Genomic DNA, 24790 nt, shown 5'->3' on the forward strand with positions numbered 1-24790 from the left:
ACACAATAAGACCAGATATCAATTACAGGAAAAAAACTGTAAAAATACAAACACATGGAAGCTAAACAATACACTATTAAATAACCAAGAGATCACTGAAGAAACCAAAGAGGAAATCAAAAAATAGCTAGAAACAAATGACAATGAAAAGAGGATGACCCAAAACCTATGGGACACAGCAAAAGCAGTTCTAAGTGGGAAGTTTATAGCAATAAAATTCTACCTCAAGAAACAAGAAAAATCTCAAATAAACAACCTGACCTTATACCTAAAGCAATCAGAGAAAGAAGAACAAAAAAAAAAACCTCAAAGTTAGCAGAAGGAAAGAAATCATAAAGATCAGATAAGAAATAAATGAAAAAGCAATGAAGGAAATGATAGCAAAGATCAATAAAAATAAAAGCTGGTTGTTTGAGAAGATAAACAAAATTGATAAACCATTAGCCAGACTCATCAAGAGAAAAAGGGAGACGACTCAAATCAACAGAATTAGAAATGAAAAAGGAGAAGTAACAACTGACACTGCAGAAATACAAAGGATCATGACAGATTACTCAAAGCAACTCTATGCCAATAAAATGGACAACCTGGAAGAAATGAAAAAATTCTTAGAAATGCACAACCTGCCAAGACTGAACCAGGAAGAAATAGAAAATATCAACAGACCAATCACAAGCACTGAAATTGAAACTGTGATTAAAAATCTTCCAACAAACAAAAGCCCAACCAGAGGGCTTCACAGGCAAATTCCATCAAACAGTTAGAGGAAAGCTAACACTTATCCTTCTCAAACACTTCCAAAATATAGCTGAGGGAGGAACACTCCCAAACTCATTCTACGAGGCCACCATCACCCTGATACGAAAACCAGACAAAGATGTTCCCAAAATGAAAACTACAGGCCAATATCACTGATAAACATAGATGCAAAATCCTCAACAAAATACTAGCAAACAGAATCCAACAGCACATTAAATGGATCATACACCAGATCAAGTGGGGTTTCTCCCAGGAATGCAAGAGTTCTTCAATAAACACAAATTAATCAATGTGATAAACCATATTAACATATTGAAGCAGATAAACCATATGATCATCTCAATAGATGCAGAAAAAGCTTTCAACAAAATTGAACACCCATTTATGGTAAAAATCCTCGAGAAAGTAGGCATAGAGGGAACTGACCTCAACATAATAAAGGCCATATATGACAAACTCACAGCCAACATCGTTCTCAATGGTGAAAAACTAAAATCATTTCCACTAAGATCAGGAACAAGATAAGGTTGCCCATTCTCACCACTATTATTCAACATAGTTTCGGAAGTTTTAGCCACCCCAATCAGAGAAGAAAAAGAAATAAATGGAATCCAATTTGGAAAAGAAGAAGTAAAACTGTCACTGTGTGCAGAGAACATGACACTATACATAGAGAATCCTAAAGATGCTACCAGGAAACTACTAGAGCTAATCAATGAATTTGGTAAAGTAGCAGGATAGAAAATTAATGCACATAAATTTCTTGCATTCTTATACACTAATGATGGAAAATCTGAAAGAGAAATTAAGGAAACACTCCCATTTACCACTGCAACAAAAAGAATAAAATACCTAGGAATAAACCTACATAAGGAGACAAAAGGCCTGTATGCAGAAAGCTATAAGATACTGATGAAAGAAATTAAACATGATACAGACAGATGGAGAGATATACCATGTTCTTGGATTGGAAGGGTCAACATTGTGAAAATGACTGTACTACCCAAAGCAATCTACAGATTCAATGCAATCCCTATCAAGATACCAATAGCATTTTTCTCAGAATTATAACAAAATATTTCACAATTTGTATGGAAACACAAAAGACCCTGAATAGCAAAATCAATCTTGAGAAAGAAAAACGAAGCTGGAAGAATCAGGCTTCCTGACTTCAGACTATACTACAAAGCTACAGTAATCAAGATAGTATGGTACTGGCACAAAAACAGAAATATAGATCAATGGAACAGGATAGAAATCCCAAAGATAAACCCACGCACATATGGTCACCTTATTTTTGATAAAGGAGGCAAGAATATACAATAGAGAAAAGACAGCCTCTTCAATAAGTGGTGCTGGGAAAACTGGACAGCTACATGTAAAAGAATGAAATTAGAACACTCCCTAACACCACACAAAAAAGTAAATTCAAAATGGATAAAAGACCTAAATGTAAGGCCAGACACTATAAAACTCTTAGAGGAAAAAATAGGCAGAACACTCTATGACATATATCACAGCAAGATCTTTTTTGACCCACCTCCTAGAGTAATGAAAATAAAAACAAAAAATCAACAAATAGGACCTAATTCAAGTTAAAAGCTTTGCACAGCAAAGTATACCGCAAACAAGAGCAAAAGACAACCCTCAGAATGGGAGAACATATTTGCAAACAAAGCAACTGACAAAGGATTAATCTCCAAAATATACAAGCAGCCCATGCAGCTCAATAACAAAAAAATCAACAACCCAGTCCAGAAATGGACTGAAGATCTAAATAGACATTTCTGCAAAGAAGATATACAGATTGCCAACAAACACATGAAAGGATTCTCAACATCACTAGTCATTGGAAAAATGCAAATCAAAACTACAATGAGGTATCACCTCACACCGGTCAGAACTGCCATCATCAAAAAGTCTACAAACAATAAATGCTGGAGAGGGTGTGGAGAAAAGAGAACCCTCTCGCACTATTGGTGGGAATGTAAATTGATACAGCCACTATGGAGAGCATTATGGAGTTTTCTTTAAAAACTAAAAATAGAACTACCATACACCCAGCAATCCCACTACTGGGCATATACCCTGAGAAAATCATAATTCAAAAAGAGTCATGTACCACAATATTTACTGCAGCATCATTTACAATAGCCAGGACATGGAAGCAGCCTAACTGTCCATCGACAGATGAATGGATAAAGAAGATACGGCACATATATATACAATGGAATATTACTCAGCCATAAAAAGAAACGGAATTGAGTTATTTGTAGTGAGGTGGATGAATCTAGAGTCTGTCATACAGAGTGAAGTATGTCAGAAAATGAAAACAAATACCGTATGCTAACACATATATATGGTATCTAAAAAGAAAAAAAAAATGGTTATGAAGAACCAGGGGCAGGACACGAATAAAGATGCAGACGTGGAGAGTGGTTTTCAGGACATGGGGAGGGGGAAGGGTGGGCTGGGATGAGGTGAGCGTGTCATGGACATATATACACTACCAAATGTAGAATGGATGGCTGGTGGGAAGCAGCTGCATAGCACAGGGAGATCAGTGCGGTGCTTTGTGACCACCTAGAGGGGTGGGATAGGGAGGGTGGGAGGGAGATGCAGGTGGGAGGGGTATGGGGATATGTGTATGCGTATGGCTGATTAACTTTTTTATACAGCAGAAGCTAATGCACCATTGTAGAGCAATTATACTCCAATAAAGATGTTAAAAAATTAATGGAATGTAGCAAAACCAGTTCTAAGAGGGAAGATTATAGCAATAAAAATACCTCAAGAAAAAAGAGAGATGGCAAATAAACAGCCCAACTTTACACCTAATGGAACTACAAAAAGAAGAACAAATTAGGCCCAAGGTTAGCAGAAGGAAGAAAATAATAATAGTTAGAACATAAATAAATAACATAAAACACAGAAAACCATAGATAATATTAACAAAACTAAGATTTGGTTCTTTGAAAATATAAACAAAATCGACAAAGCTTTAAACTAACTAAGGAAAAAAGAAAGACCAAAATCCACAAAATTGTAAGTGAAAGAAGAGATATTACAACTGATACCACAGAAATACAAAGGATCATGAGAAACTACTGTGAATTACCATACACCAACAGATTGGAGAACCTAGAAGAAATGGATAGATTTGTAGAGATATACAATTTACCAAAACTGAATCATGAAGAAATAGATAATCTAAACAGAATCAAGCAAATAAGGAGATTGAATTTGTAATTAAAAACCTCCAAACAAAAAAGCACAGGACCATATGGTTTCACTGATGAATTTAATCAAACATTTAAATAAGAATTCACGGCAGTCTTTCTCAAATATTTCCAAAAATTGAAGAGGAGAGAATACTCCTAATGAGAATACTCCTGATGCCAAAGCCAGATAAGGGCATTACAGGAAAGAAAACTAGATGCCAGAAAACTAGATGCTAATACCTATGATTAATATAGATCCAAAAATTCTCAACAAATTACTAACAAAGCAAATTTAACAGCACATTAAAAATTTCATGCATCATGATCAAGTGGGATTCATCACTGCAATGCAAACATGGTTCAAAATAAATGTGATACATTACATTAAGACAATGAAACATAAAAACCATATGATCATCTCAATAAATGCAGAAAAAGCATTTGACAAAATTCAACATCCACTCACGATAAAACCTCTCAACAAACTGGATATAGAAGAAACATACCTCAACATAATAAAGTCCATATATGATAAGAGCACAGCTAATATCATACTCAATGGTGAAAAATTAAAAGCTTTTCCTCTAAGACCAGGAATAAGACAAGGGTGCCACTCTCACCACTCGTATTCAACATAATATTGGAAGCCCTAGCTTGAGGAATCAGGCAAGAAAAAAAAAAAAAAGACATCCAAATTGTAAATAAAGAAGTAAAATTTTCTCTGTTTTCAGATGACATGATTTTATATAGAGAAAATCCTAAAGATTCCACCAAAAAAAGTTAGATCTAATCAACAAATTCAGTTTAGTTATAGGATAAAAAATCAACATACAAGAAAACAGTTGCAATTCTTTATGCTAACAATGATCTATGAAAATGAACTAGGTGAAAAAGAAATAAAGAAAAGAATTCCATATATAATAGTATTAAAAATAATAAAAGCCTAGGAATAAATGTAAGTAAGGAGGTGAAAGATCTGTACACTGAAAACTATAAGACATTGATGAAAGAAATTGAAGAAGATGCAAATAAATTAAAAGATACCCTGTGTTCAAGGAACATGGAACAGAGGAATTGATATTGTTAAAATGTCTCTACGGATTCAGTGCAATTGCTATCAAAATTCCAATGGCATTTTTTTTTTTTTTTACAGAAAATAGAAAAAACAATCCTTAAGTCTTTTTGAAACCTTAAAAGACTCTGACTAGCCACAGCAATCCTGAGGAGGAAGAACAAATCTGGAAACATCACTCCTAATTTCAAAGTACATTATAAAGCTATATCAAAACGAACTATATTACAAACATATAATCAAAACAGTATGGTACTGGCATAACAATACGATAGAAAAAGACAAATATTGTATGATCTCCCTTATATGTGAAATCTAAAATGCCCAAACTCATAGAAACAGAAAACAGATTGGTGGTAGCCAGGGCCAGAGGTAGTAGGTAAGGAAAATGTGTGAATGTGGTCAAAAAGTACAAACTTCCAGTTATAAGATAAATAAGTTTGGGGAGTATAACATATGGCTTAGTTACTATAATTATCAATAATGTATTATATATTTTAAACTCTCTATGAGAGTGGGTCTCAAAAGTTCTCATCACAAGAAAAAATTGTGATTATGTTATTGATATTAACTAAATTTTTGTTGTAATCATTTCACAATACATACATCTATCAAATCACTACGTTGTATACCTTAAACTTATGCACTGTTATATGTCAATTTTTATCTCAATAAACCTGGAAAACAATAAAAATACAAGCTTTCCAGGTAACTTTCAATTCAGTTAAGATTGAGAGCAAAATTCATTGTCTGTGACCACTTCATCCTGCTTCATTGCTCTCCAAAGCATTTGGCTTTATGTTTTACATATCTATATTATTTTATATTTATTCATTTCTGTACTTATTTTCTATTCCTGTCCCATGGAATACATAATACCTGAAGGAAAACGCTTATCTCTTTGCTCATTTCCTTATCCCTAGTGACAATGACAGTGAATGGCATAGTACATACTCAATAAATATTTGTTGAATGAATGAATGAGAAAATAAATATAATAGATGTTAATCAATATTTGATGAATAAAGAAGTGAATAAATGAATTTCCCTCTTGTCATTCAATAACTAACTCATACTACTTCCTCTGTAAACCTTCTCAGGTTCTGCTATTTAAAATCAATCTCCTTCTGTACTACTATTCTTTATCACTATTTTTTTCTTCTAGATGTGATTTAATCAATACTATTTCTTTCACAATATCTATCGTGTGTTTTACAAAGTAGTCAATATGTAGTTTTGAATTTAATTACACGTTATATTTAACTTACTGTATCTCCCAAAATGAGTTTAAAATTAAAGTTAAATGTTAATGTAGTTCTAACATTTACAGATAATGCTAGAGACAACACAGGGTCAAAAATATTTTCATGCTACACTGGACTAAATTATAATGAGTATACCAGGGAAATCTAACATGTCTTAAGACATGTTAAGACCTTGTATGTAATACATCTTAAGAAAAACAAAATCTTTGAAAAAAAGAAGATTTATGTTATTATATAATGTGATATTATTGGATTCCTGAACAGGATTGATGATACTTCTTTAACAGCTGTGTTGCTTTATTTCAGAGAAAATGCAGGACTCTCAAGAACCTTGGGTGACAGAGCCATAGAGTCATAGAAGCATAGGTCTTATAATAACCAAATGACTGTGTGAAAAATCACTCAATCTTAATCTATCCCAGTCTCCTGAGAGGTTTGTCTCATGGGATTCTGGGAAGAATAATATAAACTAATGCATGGGTATAAAAATGTGTGTAATCACTAAGGTGATGTGTCTGAAGTATTAATAAAATGGTGAAATTAAAAATAAGGATGTGTTTTCTATCTTTGGAAATGTGTTTATGATTTTTTTAGATATGGCTTCAAGAATATTTATAGGGCTTAATATAATATCAATATCTAAAAGTAACACATATTACACATGGTACTGAACAAGTAATAGGTAATATCTAATGTTATTCTCTGAGTCTTGTGATATAGGTAGTATTATAGTTATTAAAATTGTAGATCACATTTTATAGAAAATGAAACTGATGTTTAGGAAGCTGACTTTAGGAAACAAAGTCAATCAGCTGGGATTTTATTCCGGATCTGCCTAGCAAATCTGTACATACTGCCACAGGCAAAACCCAAAGGAAAGATTAGTAGTGAAACGTTAAAAGAGAGTTCTCTGGTATTTGATGGTACTGTTTCAATAAGAACACTTTCAACTGGCATATGCTTTACAAAAATACTTTACCTCTAAAGTGATAAACTAGAGGAAGTCACCATAAATATCAATATTATAAAATACAAAAATACTCAATAATTGTAAATGACTTGTTTATTCATTGTGAGTCATCTCAGGTATTCTATTTTATTAGATAAATTTATACAAATTATGTTCTACACTGTCCCATAGTCAGATTTTCATAGCAAAAATCGACAAACTAAAACAATTTTGATTCATTAACAGTCTCCTAGTTTCCTCTCACCCATTTGTACAGGCTGAGCTCTTGAAGAGGGCCTGGTGAAGTTAGGAGTCATCCTCCTGGTGGGGATTTCCAGGCACAGTGACCTGTGGTGATGATTCAGTTAAAAGCAGCTTGATAATTTATCTACTAAAGACTCTGTCAGGTTAAGTAATGTTTAATGCAATTTTACATTTATCTATGCCAAAGTAGTCCTCATAAAGCTCAGTATTACCTTTTTTTGTAAATTACCTTTAATTGGGGTGAGGAACCACAAGGATAATATTAATGCCTTCATTACACCCTTGTGTTCTACAAAATCAGATTTTTCAGAGAAAAATACAGCATGCTTTCTATTGTGTTATATATTTTGTATAATAAAAATGTTTTATTTATTAAAAAACCAATGATAACTATTATATGAAATAAATAAAAATTTAAAGCACAGATTAATTTGAAGTAATATTCTTATAGATTTAACCTAATCTTTCAGATAGCCTAAGGTTTTTGCTGAGTTAGGAGAGTCTAAATCTTCTGAGCAAGAAACCTTCCCTAGGCAACCACTGCTGTAGGATCCCAACCCATTTTGTATCTAGAACATTTAGGACAGCTTTGCTCTTTCCTTCTTTCCTTATCAGCCACATGGCTCTGAGCAATAACATATTCTCTATTCAGCATAAACATATAGTGGTGTACCTAGCATCTCTTTACTATGAGCATCATATTTCTCTCCCACATCCCTGCTCTAGTCCCACTGAGAGCTGCTAGTGGCCCTCTTGAGATAATGTAGAGAGAGACTGTTTGAAAATGAAACTCTAAGTGGAAAGCAGAACCCAGATATACAGGAGATTGGAGATATATATATATATATATTTTTTTTTTTAATTTTTCAAATGTGAGCTGTGTTTCTGTCACTGTTAAAAGGAAGAATTCTAAGGAGTACACTTTCTTAACTTTCTTCATAAGCTACAAATTTCTCTTTGAATCCTTTGAATATCATTCTGTCTTAAAACAGAGAAACAGTGGAAGAGTTGAAAGATCACACTGTTCTGGGAGTGAGCCCACTCTAGATTATTTTCTACTCCTAGGTTTTCCTGTTAGCTAATCTGGGTTGTTAGAATATATCGATGACCCAAAGATGTGTTATAGATGTGCCTATATACTGCTTCTTCCAGCCTGGGTACAACTGGTTGGACCCTGGAGCTCCTCTGGAGGCGTCCCAGCCCTTTATCCAAGTGTGCCATATTAATACGGTAACTTCCCTTGTGAGGGATAATGTGAAAAAAAGGTTGCGCATGTTGAGCTAGGCCTTATGTCATTCCTAACTTACTTAGAAGGCTGAACAAATTTTACAAATTAAACACAGGTTCCTGGAGATTCTGATTCAGTAGGTCTGCAGTTGGATAATCTCTATTTCAGAAGAGCTCCCCAGATGATTCTGATTATCTTTCAGGTTTAAGAAACATTACACTAAATAACCCTTCCAAATCATGAAATTCAATTTCTCTAAGCCTGTTTCCATTCTGTTATGGGGTTACACCACATGAGAACATTACCTTTTAGAAATAGTTTATTAGAAATTGACAAGGTTGTTAAGAAGTTTTCACGGTGATTCCTCCATAGGAAGAGCATCCCTGGTGGTCGTGCTTAAATGTGACTATTAGGGACAACATTGTACCTGCAGGGATACCTGCGCGCATTACAAGAAACATGGAGCAGTGAATGGCTTCCCATATGGCCTCACTTAATGCCCTTTCTTCAATGAGGTATATTAGCAAGTAGTATGATGGAAGCTAGCAAAAAAAAAAAGAAAAAAAAAAGGTATCTGGCAGCAATTTTTACTTGGAAACCTCAGGAAAAAGCATTCCAGGTATAGCACTTTTTTGTCAAAGCACAGAGACAGAGTTGATTATAATTTGCTGACAAATAAATTCTTCTAGAGTTCCGGGTTTTACTAAAAAATAAAAAATAACTCTGAAAAAATATTAATTTCTTTTCCTGTGTGAAAACCTTGATCAATCTCTGAGATCAAGAAAAACTTGTCAGTGTTGAAGAGACGGATTCAGGCTGACACATGGAATCTACAATGGCAAGCAGCCTGAATGACAGATAGCCAACTTGGCAAGAGAATTAGTGTGATGCAAAAGAAACACCAAGGCCTTAGGGATGCTTTCTTTCTTGGAATGGCTTTCTTTTGTCAAAATGATGCTGCGTACTCCTAATTAAACACTGGCAAACACGTTTATCCAAGGCAACATGGTATTTGAATGAGGTTACAAGCAACATCAAATTGTTATCTTTTATGAAAACTTCACGTTATCAGATTCAAGTGAAAATAATTTAGTTAGACTAAGTACAGGTCAAAATATAACACTGATGAGAGATAATTTCATACGGCAAATACTTCAGAAGATGTCAAAGTGTTTTTGTACTCTATAAAAAAGTCAGTAATTATTGGTGTTTTTAATGCCTATGCTAATTGTTAATTGGAATCACACAGTTGAACATAATGTTATTAAATAATTGCTAGATGTTTAATGCAATATTAACAGAACACAAGTTACTTCATTGTGCATATTCTGCATATTAAATTTATGAGGTTATTAGTAGGTTGAAAAGCTTAATATGTCATGACTACAGCCATGGTCAAGATCTTAGTCATTTAGTGATGTTTGATTTATTGGGTTAGAAGAAATGATGATGCTACTCAAATAAATAACTGTGTAAATGACATGCTTTCTTCTATAACAGCAAATAAAACCATATTTAAAATGCTGAAAAATCTGTCATCAAAAAGCAGAAGCACGGCTTCCCTGGTGGCGCAGTGGTTGAGAGTCCACCTGCCGATGCAGGGGAGGCGGGTTCGTGCCCCGGTCCGGGAAATCCCACATGCTGCGGAGCGGCTGGGCCCATGAGCCATGGCCGCGGAGCCTGCGCGTCCAGAGCCTGTGCTCCGCAACGGGAGAGGCCACAACAGTGAGAGGCACGCATACCGCAAAAAAAAAAAAAAAAAAAAAGCAGAAGCATACAAATAATGAATTCCAAACTTCAGAACATATTAAAAATAGGTATAAAGGAGATGAAAATATAAAAAATTAGTCTTGAGGCTAAAAATAAAGTTTTTTACTATATAACCAATATTTTTAATTTTGAAAATTTACAGAACATAAAAATTGAAATGTATAGACAATCTGGTAGGTACTATATGACAAAGTTAGAATCTAGATAATATTTAACTGCTTAAAAGGCTCTTATCAACTAGACATCACCTTAACTAGGTGATTAATTTAACATCAACAATGATGGGTTATGCTGACATCGTGTGTTACTTGAATTAATGTGCTAAGAAAGATGTAATATCACTTTGGCAGCTTCTTGCCAAAAAGGTTTAACCTGATTCTAATCATAAGGACAAATCAGACAAATCCAGACAACAAAAAAAATGGTCTAGAGAGATTTGAGAAGATGGCGGAAGAGTAAGACGCGGAGATCACCTTCCTCCCCACAGATACACCAGAAATACATCTACACGTGGAACTGCTCCTGTAGAACACTCACTGATCACTGGCAGAAGACCTCAGACCTTCCAAAAGGCAAGAAACTCCCCACATCCCAGGGTAGGGAAAAAGAAAAAAGAAAAAACACAGACAAAAGAATAGGGACGGGACCCGCACCAGTGGGAGGGAGCTGTGAAGGAGGAAAGTTTTCCACACACTAGGAAGCCCCTTCGCGGGCGGAGACTGCGGGTGGCGGAGGGGGAAAGCTTCGGAGCCGCAGAGGAGAGCACAGCAACAGGGGTGCGGAGGGCAAAGCGGAGAGACTCCCGCACAGAGGATCCGTGCCGACCAGCACTCACCAGCCCGAGAGGCTTGTCTGCTCACCCGCCGGGGCGGGCGGGGCTGGGAGCTGAGGCTCGGGCTTCGGTCGGAGCGCAGGGAGAGGACTGGGGTTGCCGGCGTGAACACAGCCTGAAGGGGGCCAGTGCGCCACAGCTACCCGGGAGGAAGTCCAGGAAAAAGTCTGGAGCTGCTGAAGAGACAAGACTTTTTCTTACCTCTTTTGTTTCCTGGTGCGCGAGGAGAGGGGATTCAGAGTACCGCCTAAATGAGCTCCAGAGACTGGCGCGAGCCGCGCCTAAAAGCGCGGGCAAGAAGCCTGTGTGCGAGCACAGGTCACTCTCCACACCGCCCCTCCCGCGAGCCTGTGCAGCCCGCCACTGCCAGGGTCCCGGGATCCAGGCACAACTTCCCCGGAAGAACGCACAGTGCGCCTCAGGCTGCTGCAACGTCACGCCGGCCTCTGCCGCCACAGGCCCGCCCCTCACGCCGTGCCGCTCCCTCCCCCCGGGCCTGAGTGAGCCACAGCCCCCAATCAGCGGCTCCTTTAACCCCGTCCTGTCTGAGCAAAGAACAGGTGCCCTCCGGCAACCTACACGCAGAGGCGGGGCCAAATCCAAAGCTGAGCCCCGGGAGCTGTGCGAACAAAGAAGACAAAGGGAAATCCCTCCCAGCAGCCTCAGGAGCAGCGGATTAAAGCTCCACAATCAACTTGATGTACCTGCATCTGTGGAATACCTGAATACACAACGAGTCATCCCAAATTGAGGAGTGGACTTTGGGAGCAAAGATATATTATTTTTTCCCCTTTTCTCTTTCTGTGAGTGTGTATCTATATGCTTCTGTGTGAGATTTGTCTATAGCTTTGCTTTCACCATTTGTCCTAGGGTTCAGTCTGTCCTTTTTTTTTTTTTTTTTTTACTTTTTAAAATTTTTTCCTTGATAATTTTTATATTAACAACTTTATTTTATTTTATTTTATCCTCTTTCTTTCTTTCCTTCTATTTTTTTCTCTCTTTTATTCTGAGCCGTGTGGAGGACAGGCTCTTGGTGCTCCAGCCAGGAGTCAGTGCTGTGCCTCTGAGGTGGGAGAGCCAACTTCAGGACACTGGTCCACAAGAGACCTCCCAGCTCCACATAATATCAAACGGTGAAAATCTCCCAGAGATCTCCATCTCAACACCACCAACAACAACCAGCTTTACTCAACGACCAGCAAGCTACAGTGCTGGGCACCCTATGCCAAACAACTAGCAAGACAGGAACAGAGCCTCATCAATTAGCAGAGAGGCTGCCTAATATCATAATAAGGCCACAGACACCCCAAAACACACCACCAGACGTGGACCTGCCCACCAGAAAGACAAGATCCAGCCTCATCCACCAGAACACAGGCACTAGTCCCCTCCACCAGGAAGCCTACACAACCCACTGAACCAACCTTAGCCACTGGGGGCAGACACCAAAAACAACGGGAACTACGAACCTGCAGCCTGTGAAAAGGAGACCCCAAACACAGTAAGATAAGCAAAATGAAAAGGCAGAAAAACACACAGCAGATGAAGGAGCAAGGTAGAAACCCACCAGACCTAACAAATGAAGAGGAAATAAGCAGTCTACATGAAAAAGAATTCAGAATAATGATAGTAAAGATGATCCAAAATGTTGGAAATAGAATAGACAAAATGCAAGAAACATTTAACAAGGACCTAGAAGAACTAAAGAGGAAACAATCAATGATGAACAACACAATAACTGAAATTAAAAATACTCTAGAAGGGATCAATTGCAGAATAACTGAGGCAGAAGAACAGATAAGTAACCTGGAACATAAAAGAGTGGAAATAGCTCCTGCAGAGCAGAATTAAGAAAAAAGAATGAAAAGAACTGAGGACAGTCTCAGAGACATCTGGGACAACATTAAATGCACCAATATTCAAATCATAGGGGTCCCAGAAGAATAAGAGAAAAAGAAAGGGACTGAGAAAATATTTGAAAAGATTATAGTTGAAAACTTCCCTAATATGGGAAAGGAAATAGTTAACCAAGTCCAGGAAGCACAGAGAGTCCCATACAGAATAAATCCAAGGAGAAACACACCAAGACACATATTAATCAAACTATCAAAAATTAAGTACAAAGAAAACATATTAAAAGCAGCAAGGGAAAAACAACAAATAACACACAAGGGAATCCCCAAAAGGTTAACACCTGAACTTTCAGCAGAAACTCTGCAAGCCAGAAGGGACTGGCAGGACATATTAAATTGATGAAGGAGAAAAACCTACAACCAAGATTACTCTACCCAGCAAGGATCTCATTCAGATTTGATGGAGAATTTAAAACCTTTACAGACAAGCAAAAGCTGAGACAGTTCAGCACCACCAAACCAGCTTTATAACAAATGCTAAAGGAACTTCTCTAGGGAAAAAACACAAGAGAAGGAAAAAACCTACAATAACAAACCCAAAACAATTCAGAAAATGGGAATAGGAACATACATATCGATAATTACCTTGAATGTAAATGGATTAAATGCTCCCACCAAAATACACAGACTGGCTGAATGGATACAAAAACAAGACCCATACATATGCTGTCTACAAGAGACCCACTTTAGACCTAGGGACACATACAGACTGAAAGTGAGGGGATGGAAAAAGATATTCCATGCAAATGGAAATCAGAAGAAAGCTGGAGTAGCAGTTCTCATATCAGACAAAATATACTTTAAAGACTATTACAAGAGACAAAGAAGGACACTACATAATGATCAAGGGATCGATCCAAGAAGAAGATATAACAATTGTAAATATTTATGCACCCAACATAGGAGCACCTCAATACAGAAGGCAAATACTAACAGCCATAAAAGTTTTCTGCTACCAGAAAACTACTAGAGCTAATCAATGAATTTGGTAAAGTAGCAGGATACAAAATCAATGCACAGAAATCTCTGGCATTCTTATACACTAATGATGAAAAATCTAAAAGTGAAATCAAGAAAACACTCCCATTTACCATTGTAACAAAAAGAATAAAATATCTAGGAATAAACCAACCTAAGGAGACAAAAGACCTGTATGCAGAAAATTATAAGATACTGATAAAAGGAATTAAAGATGATACAAATAGATGGAGAGATATACCATGTTCTTGGATTGGAAGAATCAACATTGTGAAAATGACTCTACTACCCAAAGCAATCTACAGATTCGATGCAATCCCTATCAAACTACCACTGGCATTTTTCACAGAACTAGAACAAAAAATTTCACAATTTGTATGGAAACACAAAAGACCCAAAGCAATCTTGAGAACGAAAAATGGAGCTGCAGGAATCAGGCCCCCTGACTTCAGATTATACTACAAAGCTACAGTAATCAAGACAGTATGGTAATGGCACAAAAACAGAAATATAGATCAAGGGACCAGGATAGAAAGCCCAAAGATAAACCCACGCACATATGGTCACCTTATCTTTGATAAAGGAAGCAAGAATATACAGTGGAGAAAAGACAGCCTGTTCAATAAGTGCTGCTGGGAAAACTGGACAGGTACATGTAAAAGTATGAAATTAGAACTCTCCCTAACACCATGCACAAAAATAAACTCAAAATGGATTAAAGACCTAAATGTAAGGCCAGACACTATCAAACTCTTAGAGGAAAACATAGGCAGAACACTCTATAACATAAATCACAGCAACATCCTTTTTGACCCAACTCCTAGAGAAATGGAAATAAAAACAAAAATAAACAAATGGGACCTAATGAAACTTAAAAGATTTGCACAGGAAAGGAAACCATAAACAAGACACAAAGACAGCCTTCGGAATGGGAGAAAATATTTGCAAATGAATCAACTGACAAAGAATTAATCTCCAAAATTTACAAGCAGCACATGCAGCTCAATAACAAAAAAAGCAAACAACCCAATCCAAAAATGGACAGAAGACCTAAATACACATTTCTCCAAAGAAGATATACAGACTGCCAACAAACACATGAAAGAATGCTCAACATCACTAATCATTAGAGAAATGCAAATCAAAACTACAATGAGATATCATTTCACACCGGTCAGAATGGCCATCATCAAAATATCTAGAAACAATAAATGCTGGAGAGGGTGTGGAGTAAAGGAAACCCTCTTGCACTGTTGGTGGGAATGTAAATTCATACAACCACTGTGGAGAACAGTATGGAGGTTCCTTAAAAAACTACAAATAGAATGACCATACAACCGAGCAATCCCACTACTGGGCATATACCCTGTGAAACCCATCATTCAAAAAGAGTCATGTACCAAAATGTTAATTTCAGCATTATTTACAATAGCCAGGACATGGAAGCAACCTAAGTAAGTGTCCGTCAACGGATGAATGGATAAAGAAGATGTGGCACATATATACAATGGAATATTACTCAGCCATAAAAAGAAACAAAATTGAGTTATTTGTAGTGAAGTGGATCGACCTAGAGTCTGTCATACAGTGAAGTCAGAAATAGAAAAACAAATACAGCATGCTAACACATATATATGGAATCTAAGAAAAAAACATTTAAAAAAAGGTCATGAAGAACCTAGGGGTAAGACGGGAATAAAGACACAGACCTACTAGAGCATGGGCTTGAGGATACGGGGAGGGGGAAGGGTAAACTGGGATGAAGTAAGAGAGTGGCATGGACATATATACACCACCAAACGTAAAATAGATAACTAGTGGGAAGCAGCCGCATAGCACTGGGAGATCAGCTAGGTGGTTTGTGACCACCTAGAGGTGTGGGATAGGGAGGATGGGAGGGAGGGAGACGCAAAAGGGAAGTGATATGGGAACAGATGTATATGTATAACTGGTTCACTTTGTTATAAAGCAGAAACTAACACATCATTGTAAAGCAATTATACTCCAATAAAGATGTTAAAAAAAAATAGGTCTAGAGTCTTCAAAAATGTCCATGTCATGGACTTTTAAAAAAATGCAGAACTCTACTAGGTGTAAAAGTACTAAAGAGAATGATAACTAAAGCAATTTTGATCCTTGGTTGGATCAGGAATTGGATGGAAAAAGAAATAGCTATAAGATACATTACTAGAATAAAAGTGGATATTTGAATACTGACTATAAATTAGACAATAGTAGTGTATCAATTTAATTTTCATGAGTGTGATAATTGCATTATGGTAATTTTGGATAATGGGTGGAGGAAATACACAATAAAGAACTTGATGTGAATTTTCATGATGTCTGAAACTTTTTCTCAATGTCAGAGAAAATATATATATGCACTTGTGAATATATATGTATATACACATAAGTGTATGTATGCACATTGTGTGTATATATGTATGTCTCATATATATGGTGTGTATATATATGTATGTATATATATATGTCCAGAAAGAGAGAGGGAGGAAAGAAGGAAGGAAGGAAGGAAGGAGGGAAGAAAGGAAAGAAGGGGGAAGGAAGGAAAAAGTAAAGAAAGAAAATGTGACAAATTATTAAGAATTGATGATCCTAGGTAAAAGGTGTTATGTATATTTATTTTACATGTCTTACAAATTAACTTAAAGTTGAAATTTTTCAAAAAAATTTGAGGGCAAAATAAGTTATTTTTGGTGTACCTAATTCATACATTCAACAACAAACCTTCATTAGTTATCAAGTATTATACTTGATCATGAGACCATGACCTAAGCTTCAAGAAGGGCAAAAGGACGGAAAGAGAAGTGTAACAGCGCGACTGAGAGCCCAGGTTCACATCCTACGTGAGCACTGATCAGCTGAAAGATTACTGTCAGTCATTTCATCTTTCCGGACATCAGATTGCTCATCTCTAACGTGATGGAGTTGGACCGAGATGAGTTCAGAAGTCACACATATAATTCAGATTCAGTGATTCTCAAAGGCAGACTGATAGGAAAGAGACAATCCTATCAAGTACGTGTCATCAAGCCATGTTAAGATGCTGGAAAATGCTACAACCCAGGCAAAGGGCAGGACTGTTTGGTGCTTAATCAGCCAGAAAACTGTGACATTCCTTTTCTCCATTATGATTCCTCAAAGAAAAGCAAACACCAAACTTGGACCATCACCAACCTCATTACATTATTGCTATACTAGCATCTGTTAGAGTACCAGGTGCTGATAGAACTTCTACAGAGAAACTAACAAATTACTTAACGATTGATGTGTTCAACCACCCACATCTGGAAAGAAGAACACATTTTATAGGCTTAGGAAAGCAGATCATTTATACATTTGCACAAACAAAAGATGAACTGTGCTACTGTGGAAGGATTTTTTAGAAAAATTTTCTTATAGGAAAGATTTTTTCACATAGAATGAGCTATGTTTGACAGATTATATGAATCACTGGCTGAGGACTCAATTGAATAGTATGGTGATTTCTGTGTTAGGTTCATTTTTTTCTGTTTATCAAGTCCATTGTTGGGAAATTTGAAAAGACTGGTTGTTTTAAGACATTCTGACATGCTGTAATTACCATAAGGAAATGTGGATATGAGATCTAGAAAAACGGGAGATACTAATTTACTTAAAATCATCAGAAAGGTAATTCAGGGCCCTCGGGCCCTCCCCCAGCTCTGGTAACCGCAGGCTGCCCTGAGGGGGCGGCTCGGCTGCAGGCGGTTTGGCAGATTGGTGAGGGAATGAGGAGAAAAGCAAACGGCCGTCTCCTCCCTGCCCCATAGCGTGCTCGCTTTCCTGATGGGGCTTTCGAGAATCTCCAGGCCATCTTGCAAGCCATATTTGAACTGGCCAAAGACAACTTCAGACCTGTATAATGTAACAGCAAAGGTCAGAAAACATTAGGCAGTAGAAGTGTGAGCATATTAAGCAAGACGAACGTCTCAGGAAGCAGTTGTGGAAGCCCTAGTTCTGCAGATGTATCTAATGACTTTAAGGATCTTTGGACAACAATAAAGGAGTATCATGATAAAGAAGTACAAGGTCTACAAGTAAAAGTAACCAAACTGAAAAAGGAATGGATTCGAGATGCACTAAGACTAGAAGAATTCTTCACCAAAAATCAACAGCTGAGAGAGCCACGGAAAGTCCTTCATGAAACCATTAAAATTTTAGAAGACCGATTAAGAGCAGGTTTACATGATCACTGTGCAGTAACTGAAGAACATATGCGGAAGAAACAGCAAGAGTTTGAAAATATTCAGAAGCAGAATCTTAAGCTTATCACAGAGCTTATGAATGAAAAGAATGCAGGAAGAAAATAAAAAGCTTTCTGAACAGCTGCAGCAGAAAACTGAGAATGATCAACCACAACAAGCAACCGATCTTGAATCCGAGGAAGATGTTATTCCAGATGCACCAGCAACAACCTTTTCATTTTCTGGCACTAACCGGCTGTGAAGGAAGGAGAACCTCCACGTCCGACACGTAGAACCAACACATACGAAACTGAAGCACTCTGGGTGTGCACGTGAATGGAGAAAAGTACCAAAGTCTTCACTTCATCCGCAACATAAACATAATGAACGTGAAATTCTAGTGGCTGACACTTGTGATCAGAGACAAGCTCCAGTGGCTAACACACATGGAAAAAGCAGTTATCCTCCTGATAATTTACCTACAGTTGTTGCTGAAACACTTGGACTTAGTGTTCAAGATGAATCTGAATATCGAGGACCTAGGAGCCCACTTGGTGATGAGCTCTACTACTGTGTGGAAGGAGATCACAGAAAACCTTTTGAGGAATCTAGAAGAAATTGTGAAGATGGTTTAAGATTTTCAGATTCTAATTCCAAGACTCCTCCTCAAGAAGAATCGACTACTTGGGTATCATCTCCTGTATTTGGAGCTACCTCTAATGTGAAAAATAGTTTAGGTTTGAATACAAGTTTGTCCCCTTCTCTTTTAGAGACTGGTAAGAAAAACCATTTGAAAACAATGTCTTTCAGCGACACTTCTAATTCTAGATCAGAGAAACCTAGATGAAAATCTGAAGATGGTGCCCTTTTCACACATCATAATCTTGGGGCTGAAGTGAACAAGATCACTAACGAGTCATCTTCTAATAAGCAGATGCTTATAAATAAAAATACAAGTGAACCCCTAAGTGAACAGGATAGTATTGGTCACATTAAAGATACTGTTACTGGGCTTCCCTGGTGGCGCAGTGGTTGAGAGTCCGCCTGCCGATGCAGGGGACGAGGGTTCGTGCCCCGGTCCGGGAAGATCCCACATGCCGCGGAGCGGCTGGGCCCGTGAGCCATGGCCGCTGAGCCTGCGCGTCCGGAGCCTGTGCTCCGCAACGGGAGAGACCACAACGGTGAGAGGCCCTAGTACCGCAAAAAAAAAAAAAAAAAAAAAAAAAAAAAAGATAGTTACTGATAAAGGTAAACATGTGGTACCCCTGAAATCACTGGGAGGCCGAACCAAAAGGAAGAAAATCAAGGAAGAAAGTGAAGATGAAGTAAGCTGCCCCCAAGCCTCCTTTGATAAAGAAAATGCTTTTCCTTTTCCACTGGATAGTCATTCTTACATGAATGGAGACTATGTGATGGATAAACCTCTGGATCTGTCTGATCGATTTTCACCTATTCAGCGACAAGAGAAAAGCCAAGGAAGTGACAACTCTAAAACTGGATTTAGGCAAGTGACCCTTTATGAGGTTTTGAAGCCTGTCGCAAAGGGCTCTTCCTTAAGCCGTAAGGCCTTGAGTGGGAGCTGTGGATTAACCAAAGATTCCCCAGAAGAGACCAGCAGTTTACAGGAGTCCCTCCTCCCGTCCTTGAGTAAATCTCCGGATAATAAAGCACTGTTACAAATAAAGGAAGAAAATTCTATCTTTAAAATTCCTCTACGTCCACGTGAAAGCTTGGAGACAGACAATCTTTTTGATGACATGAACGGTGCTGGTTTATGTGAGCCTATAAAAATAAAAACCAGGTCAGTCCATGGAGCATGTGAACTTGCATCAGTTCTTCAGTTAAATCCAGTAGAATTGTTAAAACAAAGTCTCTACAGAACAACTAAGATGTATCCTTTGAAAACATCCAGTGGAGTATAGATCCAGGAGCAAATCTTTCTCAGTATAAAATGGATATTACTGTAGTAGACACAAAGGGTGGCAGTCAGTCAAGATTAGCAGGAGGAAAGACAGTGGACATGGACTGTACGTTGGTTAGTGAAACTATGCTTTTAAAAATGAAGAACCAAGAGCAAAAGGGAGGAAAAAGTCCAAATGGAGAAAGAAAAATGAAAGATAGCTTGGAAGATATGTTTGATCGGACTACACATGAAGAATATGAATCCTGTTTGGTGGATAGCTTCCCCTAAGTAGCAGATGAAGAGAAGGAGTTGTCAACTGCTACAAAAAAACCGAACTCTCCTGGTGATAAACAAGATAAAGTCAAACAGAAAGCGTTTGTGAAGCCATATTTTAAAGATGATGAAAGAGAGACTAGCTTACAAACTTTTCCTCATATTGAGGTGGTTTGGAAAAAAGAAGAAAGAAAAAAATTGCTTGGACACACATGTAAGGAATGTGAGATTTATTATGCAGATTTTCCAGCAGAAGAGAAAAGAAGTTGGCTTCCTGCTCAAGACACCGATTTCGCTACATTCCACCCAACACACCAGAGAATTTCTGGGAAGCTGGTTTTCCTTCCACTCAGACTTGTATGGAAAGAGGTTACATTAAAGAAGATCTTGATCCTTCTCCTCATCCAAAAAGACAGCAGCCTTGCAATGCAATACTTTTTCCAAAAGGCAAAGAGCAGAAGACATAAATGTTGAAGCAAAAACAGAAGAAATGACAATATTCTTTTTATTTATAGTTAAAGTTGGTATTAAACATTGATTTTTTTGATCTTCTGAAAACTGATTTATAACTCATTTTTCTATTGAAAATATTTTTAAATGGCATTTACCCATCACACAGATGACTAAAAATGGATAAGTTTATGTCATATTTTCTTGCTTTTGCACCTTTAAAAAATAAGGTGCTTTCATTTTGTACTCCAAGTTAAGAGTTGTTTATTACTTTATTTGGTAATATCAATTTTGAAAATATAAAAAAAGAAAAAGAAAGGTAATTCAAATACTGTTATTTCCATATGAAAGGAGTCTCAATACCCTTGGTCAAATCCAAGCTACTTTCCTGGGAACCAAGGCTCTGCCAGTCTAGTCTTTACTTAACACTGTATGTAAAGTGTATACATTATACATCTTACCCAATATTATACACCTGACACTATGAGTTTGTTATACTGTTAGCATTTCCTGGACAAACCTTGTTCTCTTCTCTTTCATATTTGTGACTTTCCAGAATACCCTTATCCTCATCTTCACCTCATGTAAGGGAGTTATAATTATACCATCTCTGTGCGACTTTCCCCTAGGAGGCAGTATAGTGCAGGTTTAAGAGGACATTTAAAGTCAGAAAAATCTGAGTATGTGAGCTTTCCAGTTGTAGGAGTTTGTTACTTAATCTCACTAGGCCTCAGGTTCTTCATTAAAAAAAAAAAATTGATGTAGCAGTAGTATTTAAGGCATAAAATTATTAAGGTTAAATGGAGTAATGTGCATATAATGTTTAGCACAGAGCCTGGCCCAGAGCAAAAAAATTCTTCTTCTCCGCTCTTTCTTCACAATTCCTCCCCTACTGCTACTTTTACTACTGTTTGTGATTCCATAATGTTTTGTTTGCCCTCTTAGGGCACTTACCACTTTCTGCCTCTCTTCCAGCATTCTGGGCATTCGACCCCATCATTAGATTGTAAATTTCTTGAGAACACAAACAGTATGTTTTCCATCTTTGTTTGTCTATAGAACAATAACAACAAAAAACAGTGGTTTATACGACACAGGTGCTTAATAAGTATTTGTTTAAAGGCGTTGAATTACTGAATTTTTAAATTTTTATTTATTTTTATTTTTTTTTTTGTGGTACGCGGGCCTCTCACTGTTGTGGCCTCTCCCGTTGCGGAGCACAGGCTCCGGACGCACAGGCTCAGTGGCCATGGCTCACGGGCCCAGCCGCTCCGCGGCATGTGGGATCTTCCCGGACCGGGGCACGAACCCGTGTCCCCTGCATCGGCAGGCGGACTCTCAACCACTGCGCCACCAGGGAAGCCCTTGAATTTTTTTAATATGAACACTTTATCTTCTCTTTTGGTATGAACATTAAATCTACTAAACCTATTATGTTAACACTGAATAGTCTAATGAGAATATTCAAGTTACAGTAAATTGACATAAGAGAAAATTATTTTTTGAAATTATTTAAACGTTTCTATACATCCTTGATATTGTATGTCTTAGTTCAGGTTACAACAAATTACAACTTTGTTGACTCTGTGGCCCCATAAATGGATTCATCTTATGTCTTAAGAGCTATCTTTAAATTTCCTCTGAGACATCCATCCTTTCATCCATTCACCACACATTCTGTCAAAATACAGAAAAAATATTGACTGTTGGGAAAGGCCTGTCTACCCATCATTTGCTGACTCCTATGATTCATTTTAAGAGAGTCTGTTCAACTGGATTGATTTTGTGAAGCATCCTGTGTAATCTGTGCTGTGAAAATAAAACTCATGTTTCTGAACTGACTCTCAGTTAAAAATGGCAATCAACAAGAAGCCCACACAAAGTCAGAGTTCAGCTTAGTCATCAAAAGATGTTTGCTCACAGAAGATACAATTTGAATTTATTTTCCAACAGGATCACTGCTAAATATTGCAGTTTTCAGAAATAGAAACTGTTAAAATAATCAATATGATAAAGGAATTTTCTCTTTGCCTTTATTAACTGATTTTTGGGGGGATAAAAAGTTTGTAAAATATAAATCCAGCCCCATTGCATATTTTCTATCATGAAGTATCTCCCTTTCTCTCAATGGACCCTCTGATTGTAGAATCAGCCAGGATGATCTACTCATTTTATTTTCCCTAAACATAACATTCCTTTTACACCTCTCTGCTTTGCTCAACTGAATATCCCCATCTAATTATTTTCTTTATTCCAGGCTCTTCTTCCTACCAGTATTTGTTCTTTAAGACCTAGCTATGGTCCAAGTGGTCACTCATTATTCCCAGGTTCTATGTCACTTCTCTCCACATTTTATGTCTCATAAGTGACTCGGTACTAATACTCATTTGTTCATATAAATATTTCTGCTGTTAAGTGTGTTTAAATCAGTAATGGGTTTTCTTCACAGCTCCTAGTTGAAGAATATGAGCAGGGCCAGTGGGAAATAATATTTCTAGTGCAAGTATGTAAAGAGAGGAGAGAGGACAGAGTGTGTGACTGTAGGGCTAGAAGGGTGCTCTGTGGTTCTGGTCTAACTTAGACTAGAATTAAAGATTTGGGTAATAGTCTTATAGAAATTCAACCATGTAGAAAAACTGAGCATGATTTTGTTGAGTTTACCTTCAGTGCATGTTTCTGATGATGATTCTTCTGTTGCTTGCAGTTGTAATAGGGAAGAAACTTTGTATTCTATTACAAGTTAATCACTAAAGGGATGTTGCCTATAAGCTTAAATTATACATAATGGTCCATCTCTGGGAACCCTGCCTCCCAGGTAATAAGTGTTAAGCTAAAATACCTTTGCTTAGAGCACAGGAAACATGTTGACCAGACCCACCTGTGAATGACTGCAGGGAGGAAGAAATGAACACATCCCCTGCAGAGGCTGACTAGCACCAGGAAATGCTTGACTTTATTTCCTCTCGTTTTAGTATAAAAGAAGCCTGACTTCTGACTCAGGCAAGATGGTTCTTTGGGACACGAGGCCACCATGTTCTCCATCTGCTGACTTTCTGAATAAAGTCAATATTCCTTGTCCCAACAACTCATCTCTCAATTTATTTGCCCGTCGTGGGGCGAGCAGTATGAGCTTGGACTTGGTAACACAATGAAAAGGCACAACATAAATATCATCAAAGACATGAGATCACAGCCTTATGTGGAAGGACATAAGGAATAACTGCATTTATAAAATAGGAGAAATAAGTCTGAGACCAAAGATAATATTATGTGGCAAATAGGTTCTGCATTTTTGGCTGAAGCTTCCTCAGGAGTTTGAAAAATTTTCAACAAAAATAATTTTGTTGGTCATGGTTAAATATTTAACAGTCTGGGCTTCCCTGGTGGCGCAGTGGTTGAGAGTCCACCTGCCGATGCAGGGGACACGGGTTCGTGCCCCGGTCCGGGAGGATCCCACATGCCGCGGAGCGGCTGGGCCCGTGAGCCATGGTCACTGAGCCTGCGCGTCCGGAGCCTGTGCTCCACAACGGGAGAGACCACAGCAGTGAGAGGCCCGCGTACCGAAAAAAAAAAAAAAAAATTTTATATATATATATATATATATATATATATAAAACAGTCTGACTCAAAGGGAAACAAGTTCAAAACTCATTTATACAACTGTTTGATTCTTCCTAATACTTTGTTATA

General features: G+C 37.5%; 1 pseudogene across 1 annotated transcript in view; it reads left to right on the forward strand.

The window, feature by feature from the left end:
- Window positions 1-21117, forward strand: part of LOC309831839 (DNA endonuclease RBBP8-like) — a 98921-nt pseudogene extending 77804 nt beyond the window's left edge. Inside the window, exons 3-4 of the transcript in view lie at window positions 18162-19454; window positions 19711-21117. The product of the transcript in view is annotated as a DNA endonuclease RBBP8-like (transcript). The remainder of the gene's footprint in view (window positions 1-18161; window positions 19455-19710) is intronic.
- The last annotated feature ends 3673 nt before the right edge of the window (window positions 21118-24790 follow it).

Source organism: Grampus griseus (assembly GCF_964374135.1).
Source record: "Grampus griseus genome assembly, chromosome: 13".
Taxonomy (NCBI): Eukaryota; Metazoa; Chordata; class Mammalia; order Artiodactyla; family Delphinidae; genus Grampus; species Grampus griseus.